Source organism: Schistocerca serialis, chromosome 4 (genome assembly GCF_023864345.2).
Source record: "Schistocerca serialis cubense isolate TAMUIC-IGC-003099 chromosome 4, iqSchSeri2.2, whole genome shotgun sequence".
NCBI classification, from domain to species: domain Eukaryota; kingdom Metazoa; phylum Arthropoda; class Insecta; order Orthoptera; family Acrididae; genus Schistocerca; species Schistocerca serialis.
In genome coordinates this window covers 744,549,326-744,557,226 of record NC_064641.1, presented here as the reverse complement: position 1 = coordinate 744,557,226, position 7,901 = coordinate 744,549,326, and positions in this window count along the sequence as shown.

Below are 7,901 nucleotides of genomic sequence, written 5' to 3'. Positions count from 1 at the left end.
TTTTTATTTTTAAAATGTGTTATTGAAGCAGTTAATATAGCAAAATATTCTTCTTAAAGTTTGTATGAAACAGATCGACCACGAAAAGATAAACTCTTCTGAAACTATAAAATCAACTGGTTTGGGCGTAACCAACTAGTCTGGGCGTAGTGGTCATATTGTAACGGTTCTGAATTATAATATACAGGGTAAACATTAATAAAACCGACAAACTGCAGGGACGGATTCCTTGCTGGAAATGGAGAAAAAGGGTCCTATGAACATGTGACTGGAAATGGACTGTGTGCGTGCAATGACAACAAATCGTCCAGTAACACAGTACAGAGCTGCAGTGCATCCACTTCACAACAGATGTTCAAAGTGGTCTCTACGGGATGTAGTGTCATACAGGATACACGTAATCGTACTCTGGCTCACTTAATGTTGGCGGGCCACGTGGCTGGAGCTTGTACTACGGTTCGTCTCAATATCCCGTAGAACCCGGTCCTCCAGATCTGGCGTAAGCACAGTCCGCCGCCTCCCTGCACGTTAGACTGTCTGAAAGGACGCATGACCACACAAACGCTCAAAAAGGGTTTGAAATGTTGCGCGATGTGGTTGGTGTCTGTGAGGATACATGTATTGGTACAGCTGTGCTGCCTCGCTACCGTTTCCATCTCCTTAGTAGTACACAAACACCATCTCGGCGTGCTCCCGACATAAACAGCGGAGCATTCTACATTACGCTGCGTCAAACAGCCTACAACTTACAAGGAACACACGGTACGTGGTCAGAGCAACTGTCATTCATCAGCGCCATCTTATGTGGCAACGATATATTTCCGGACACTTGTTCATGGGACCTTTTTTCCTCCATTTCCATCAGGAATCCGTCGCTGCAGTTTGTCGGCTTTACTAACGTTAGCCTTGTGTATTAACTAGGAGAGTACCTGCCGTTGCCTTATGTATTTATTCCAAGTTTTCTATGAGTCCATATCCACGTTCCCCCTGTCTCTGAACATCTCTTCCTCCTCGCTCTCTCTGTTTATCGGCTCTCACGCTTACATCTCCTCCCTCTGTCCACCTATATGCTCCTTTCCTTCTGCCCATATCCCATGTGGATCCTCTATGACCTCATTCCTTTCCCCCATCTGCTCCTGCTCCTCGCACATATCCGCATACTCTACACCTCCCGCTGCCTTGATCCCCCTCACCCCCTGGTTGCTCCTCTCCTCTCCCATCCCCGCCACCTGCCACGTCTTCACTGTTGTGTCCCCCCTACCCTCCATCTTTACACCCTTCATCTCCTTTCCCAAGGTGGCTTCCATCAACTCCCCCTCCCGGATGATGCCCCCTCTCCCTCCATTTATCCCTCCTATAAACTCTGATCCTCACCCCCCTCCTTTCTTCCGTCCTTTTCCTGGGCTCCCTCTCGCCCCCTTCCATCCTCTTTTTTTCCCCACTTACCCACACTCTGCCCCCCTTCTCTCCCTCAAGTCCTTTTGCATTTCCCTCCTCTGCCTTTTCCGATTCCTTCTCGCGTCTGCCCTGCCCCTTCCCCCCCCCCCCCCTTATGAGTCCTCTCCCTTCTTTGGTTCCCCCCTTTCGTTTTTCCTCTCCTCCCTCCTTGTTCCCTGCCCCCCCATCTGCCCAGGTCCCCCCCCCCATCTGCCCTCGGCTATGGTGTGTTATCTTTGTGCCGACATTTTAGTGCAGTGCTTACAGTAAGTGTTCAGTGTTGTGTGTCTTCTCCGAAGTGTTGCGAATGGACATCATACTGTCGCTGGGTGTGATTTTTATATCTCTTGCGAACAGAAACCAGACTATCACCATGTTTTTTTAATTGTCTGTCCACTATGTTACCTGTCTGCTTCCTGTGTATTTTATTAGCTGTGCCAACCCTTTGCTTTATGTTTTAACTTTCCACAATTTTCCGCCGTTTTACAATTTCAGCCACCGTTTTATCGCCTGCTTTTTATTGTTTCTCATCTTCTCCTTACGTTTTATAAAGTCTGTAGGCTGTAGAGCAGCGTAATAAGCTGCTGCCAGCCCGCCTCCTTTGGGGGGAATCGAAATACAACAAAGGAAAAAAAAATCTGTCCATCTGCCCCTCCCCTTCTGTCTCCTCCTCCCCCTCTGTTTCCTCATCATCCCTTCTCAGTGCTTCTCCTCCTCCCTTATCTGTCCACCTCCTCCCCCCTCTCTATCCATCTCCTCCCCTCCCTGTCGTTGTCCATCTCCCCCTCCCTTCTCTCTCTGTTCATCTGTTTCTCGTTGCTCTCTCTGTCCATCTCCTCCTCTACCTACTCTCTGTCCAACTACTCCTGATTTCCTTCTACATCCTCATTTCTTTCTCTGTCGATCTCCTCCTCTCCTCTCCATCCATTTCTTCTTTTTTCCTTTCTGTCCCATTCTCTTTGTCAATCTCCTCCTCTAGCTATCTACACTCCTGGAAATGGAAAAAAGAACACATTGACACCGGTGTGTCAGACCCACCATACTTGCTCTGGACACTGCGAGAGGGCTGTACAAGCAATGATCACACGCACGGCACAGCGGACACACCAGGAACCGCGGTGTTGGCCGTCGAATGGCGCTAGCTGCGCAGCATTTGTGCACCGCCGCCGTCAGTGTCAGCCAGTTTTCCGTGGCATACGGAGCTCCATCGCAGTCTTTAACACTGGTAGCATGCCGCGACAGCGTGGACGTGAACCGTATGTGCAGTTGACGGACTTTGAGCGAGGGCGTATAGTGGGCATGCGGGAGGCCGGGTGGACGTACCGCCGAATTGCTCAACACGTGGGGCGTGAGGTCTCCACAGTACATCGATGTTGTCGCCAGTGGTCGGCGGAAGGTGCACGTGCCCGTCGACCTGGGACCGCACCGCAGCGACGCACGGATGCACGCCAAGACCGTAGGATCCTACGCAGTGCCGTAGGGGACCGCACCGCCACTTCCCAGCAAATTAGGGACACTGTTGCTCCTGGGGTATCGGCGAGGACCATTCGCAACCGTCTCCATGAAGCTGGGCTACGGTCCCGCACACCGTTAGGCCGTCTTCCGCTCACGCCCCAACATCGTGCAGCCCGCCTCCAGTGGTGTCGCGACAGGCGTGAATGGAGGGACGAATGGAGACGTGTCGTCTTCAGCGATGAGAGTCGCTTCTGCCTTGGTGCCAATGATGGTCGTATGCGTGTTTGGCGCCGTGCAGGTGAGCGCCACAATCAGGACTGCATACGACCGAGGCACACAGGGCCAACACCCGGCATCATGGTGTGGGGAGCGATCTCCTACACTGGCCATACACCATGGTGATCGTCGAGGGGACACTGAATAGTGCACGGTACATCCAAACCGTCATCGAACCCATCGTTCTACCATTCCTAGACCGGCAAGGGAACTTGCTGTTCCAACAGGACAATGCACGTCCGCATGTATCCCGTGCCACCCAACGTGCTCTAGAAGGTGTACGTCAACTACCCTGGCCAGCAAGATCTCCGGATCTGTCCCCCATTGAGCATGTTTGGGACTGGATGAAGCGTCGTCTCACGCGGTCTGCACGTCCAGCACGAACGCTGGTTCAGCTGAGGCGCCAGGTGGAAATGGCATGGCAAGCCGTTCCACAGGACTACATCCAGCATCTCTACGATCGTCTCCATGGGAGTATAGCAGCCTGCATTGCTGCGAAAGGTGGATATACACTGTACTAGTGCCGACATTGTGCATGCTCTGTTGCTTGTGTCTATGTGCCTGTGGTTCTGTCAGTGTGATCATGTGATGTATCTGACCCCAGGAATGTGTCAATAAAGTTTCCCCTTCCTGGGACAGTGAATTCACGGTGTTCTTATTTCAATTTCCAGGAGTGTATTTCCATCTCCCCAATCCCCCCCCCCCCCTCTTTCTGTCCATCTCTACCTCCCAAATTTTCTTTCTATTTTATCAACCTCACACCACCAGGGGGTTGTTGGTACTTATCCCCATAATATTCATGACATGTAGTACACGTCCCCAGCACGTGGTCTAATGGCTAGCATTGCTGCCTCTGGATTATGGGGTCCCAGGTTTGATTAGCGGCCGGGTTGGGGATTTTCTCTGCCTGGGGACTGGGTGTTTGTGTTGTCCTCATCATTTCATCATCATCATTTGTGACAGTGGCTAGAGCGGACTGAAAAAAAAATTTGGACTGTGTAACAATTGGGACTCTGTACGAGCGCTGATGACCGCGCAAAAAATGGCTCTGGGCACTATGGGACTCAACTTCTGAGGTCATTAGTCCCCTAGAACTTAGAACTAGTTAAACTTAACTAACCTAAGGACATAACACACATCCATGCTCGAGGCAGGATTCGAACCTGCAACCGTAGCGGTCTCGGGGTGCCAGACTGCAGCGCCTAGAACTGCACAGCCACTTCGGCCGGCAATAACCGCGCAGTTGAGCGCCCCACAAACCAAACATGATCATCATCATATAGTACATATTGTGTCTGTCAAGTATGGTTTAAATTGATCCTGGGGTTTAGAAAGAGCATTTTAATCCGGGCTTCGTTGCTGTGCCCAAATGTCACATCTATTTCACATATATTTAAGATATTTCACACATATTTGTATACATATATCACCTGTATCACTAGCGAATTTCACCCTGCAGTTTCGCTTTCCGCAGCTCAGTATTTGTGACATCATATCTGTTGAAATATGTGGCATACAATGATATAATTTTGCAGGTCCATCTATGTCTGCAAAATGTGTCATGAATAGAGTTACTAGTAAAGAAGTAATAACTTGAAACGTCAGGCCTGATGCCACAGTTTTTCACGCTTCTCAGTGTTTTCGACGTCAAATCTCCTGAAGTACGCGTCATACACTGACACATCTTGCAAGTGTATTTAATGCTGTATGTGAATACGGTCTACCTAATCTGTTTTAAATAAAGATAGTAGTAAATAAGTAATGAATTAAAAAGTCATGCCTGATGCGACAGTTTTACTGCATGAACAGCTAAAATGCAGTAACCGATAAACTTTTTCCTTTCATTACTTTGTTTGGGATGTCACCGAGAAAAGGTCTCACAAAGGTTTGAAATTACGTGTTAAGTTTGTTGCAAGTTCTCAAATGCTGGAAGACTGTCTGCGCTTCTTGAGCTACGATTCTTTTTCACTTCTAACCCCACCCCTTTCAGAGATAGGTGGTTTTCACTCCCACTGTGGTTCTTTCCAGAGACTAGGTGATTTGTGTGCCAAGTGTGGTTCAAATGTATCCAATGAGATGTGGAACATACATACATTTTTACACTATGTATGGCTATATACACTTTAACATCACAGTACAGAAAGTAAAATTAAAAGGAAACAGGAACCTGCTGCATTCTATTTACCTATACCTCGTTAACATACACTTACTGGATTTCTTTTAACATTTTCTGCAGATTTTCTTCGTTACGTCCTGTAATTTGCTACAGAAAGTTATTCATCCTTTATTTGGTGCAAATTGAATACAAAGTTTCTCGAAGTAGTTAGTAACTTTAATTATCAATAAAAAGCTATTAAAAGCCGTACGCGAGTTTGCTATCTCAAGTTCTGCTTTATTGGAAAGTTCCCGCGGGGAGGTATATTACTTTTCATGACCAAAATTTAGGAAACTTGTCTTAAATTAAGCCTGATGGATATTATATTGCCCGAGGAGAAAAAGTAACATGGAAACCCTTCGTGTCTAGGTCAGATGCAAGGAATACAGAAAAAAATTACGGAATCTTGTGCATAAAAGAAACATATTCACTGATTTTTAAGATAGAATTAAGTTATGATGTGCATAATATTCAGAGGCAATCTGCTGATTTCTTTGTTTCAGTTTATAATGGTCGGTTTGTTGACTACGAAGTCCTTCACAACGGAGTCCTTTGATAAAAGTTCACGGTTAACTTGCCACGTCAGATTCCGATAAACTACCAAGCTTTTGATGACTACATCCATTATCGTCGTCAGAAGCTAAGACTGACTTCCGTGTAACTGGCGAAAATCCCATTTTTATGCCCAAAGAACAGCATCTGATTGGCTATCTGAAGTCGTGATATGCGCAGACGGTACTTGTTGAGATGGCTCATGCTGAGGTGGGGCCCCCTGAGTTCATAGATTACCCTTCCTCTCGCTATCTGGTGTCACTTACAGCAGCAGTACTTATACGAGGCGGTAAACTGTGTGAATTCTTTCTATGTGCTCTTGCTGTAGCAAGTGCAAGCTCTCGTGCGTTGCTAAGTGCATAGCCAGTGTCTCTGCTGAAGTTGTTATCGCATAGTCTAATTTCCACAGCTTTCCTTGTAATGTTGTTGATTTTATTTTTAACGTCACCAGGCATTTGGCATACGCTGCTGGAGAAAGGCTTGCTCTAGACTTTTCTGTGGATCATGGTCTTCAGAGACGCATCCATGTTGTTTCTGCATGTTTTCTAATTTTACCAGACTTTTCATTGCGTAGTCCTCTCAGTCTTACCTTAGTTCTTTCAACACAACAAGTAAATTGCTCGTCTCATCCCCCATCACTCCCATCTCACTCCAATTCACTTTCAGTCGTAGCTATAGCGGGTGTTGGGGGTATAAGAGCAGGAATCTCTATTGATGCCTGAGCACAGAGTACTGAACAATATTATATCGTATTTACTTCATTTAAAGACTAAAAATTACGGCTAATATAAGTAGTACTTTTTAGATTGGTTAGCACCTCCAAATACGTGTGGCACAAGCAAGCCATTAATGTTCGTTTTCCCCTAGGCAGCAGGTCAGGTATTGAAGTCTGGATGCATGCTTGCATGACGGATAGTCTATACTGACAGGCACAGTCCACTTCATGGCACAGTTACAACTGTGCAGAATACATCAGGTAGTGAATAATGTGATGTGTTTGCATGAAGAATGTTAGATGCATGAAAACAAACAACTAACACGCTGAAGTGGGTACATACTAAGGTACTAATTATCACAGTATCTATAACTGTAACCCTAAAATCATGTACCTTCCTCTCCATTTCGTTTCCTATTTCACTTGTTGGTTTACCTGTCTCTCCCAGTGTTTCTCAACATACATTTGTCCATTGATCACTGAGAAACGCTTTTTGGATCGTTTTTACGTTACAAATTCATGAACAATTGAGATAAAATTGAAAGTACACATTACTCGACGCCCCAGACACATGAAAATCATCATTGGAAAACAATGATTAATCAAGAAATGTATTCCAAGCATTTTTTACATTCATGTTCATTTCTTCTATTATCAGTCCATACGTGTACTAGTTTCTTTTCGATATCGTGTCATTGATTATTTTTATCTTTTCATAGTTGATTTTGAGGCTTGCTTTCAATCTTGCTTCATCAAATACTTCTACCAGCTGTTGAACCTTACTCGCACTGCATGTTAGCAGTAGACCGTCATTGTAAAAACCAAGATGGGACAGTCATGGTCCATTATCCAGTGCTCCAGCATCGTTTTTCCAGTAGAAGTATTTATAAGCAGAGTGAAGCCGTTCCTTCGTCTTTACATATATGTTAATATTCACAAAAAGAATATCTACTTTGGGAGATTTTATACTTACCTTAATTAGAGTAATGTGAGATGACCTTTCAAACAATTCCTAAAAGCTAAAAAAAAATGTAGAAATATTTTAAATTTCAGGTTTTGTAAGAACCAGGAGTATGAAAGGTTGCACAGGTAAGTGCTTCGTAGACACATGCTGAAGTAGATATATTAATTAAGGGAATTGTCTAGTTTTATACAAAAAAACTGGTAAAATCCGAGGCGCAAGTTGGTGACCAGTGTAAAAAATTGGAAATTTATGGTAAGGTTTTATGGGACCAAACCGCTGGGGTCATCGGTCCCTAAGCTTACACACTACTTAATCTACCTTAAACTAACTTACGCTAAGGACAACAC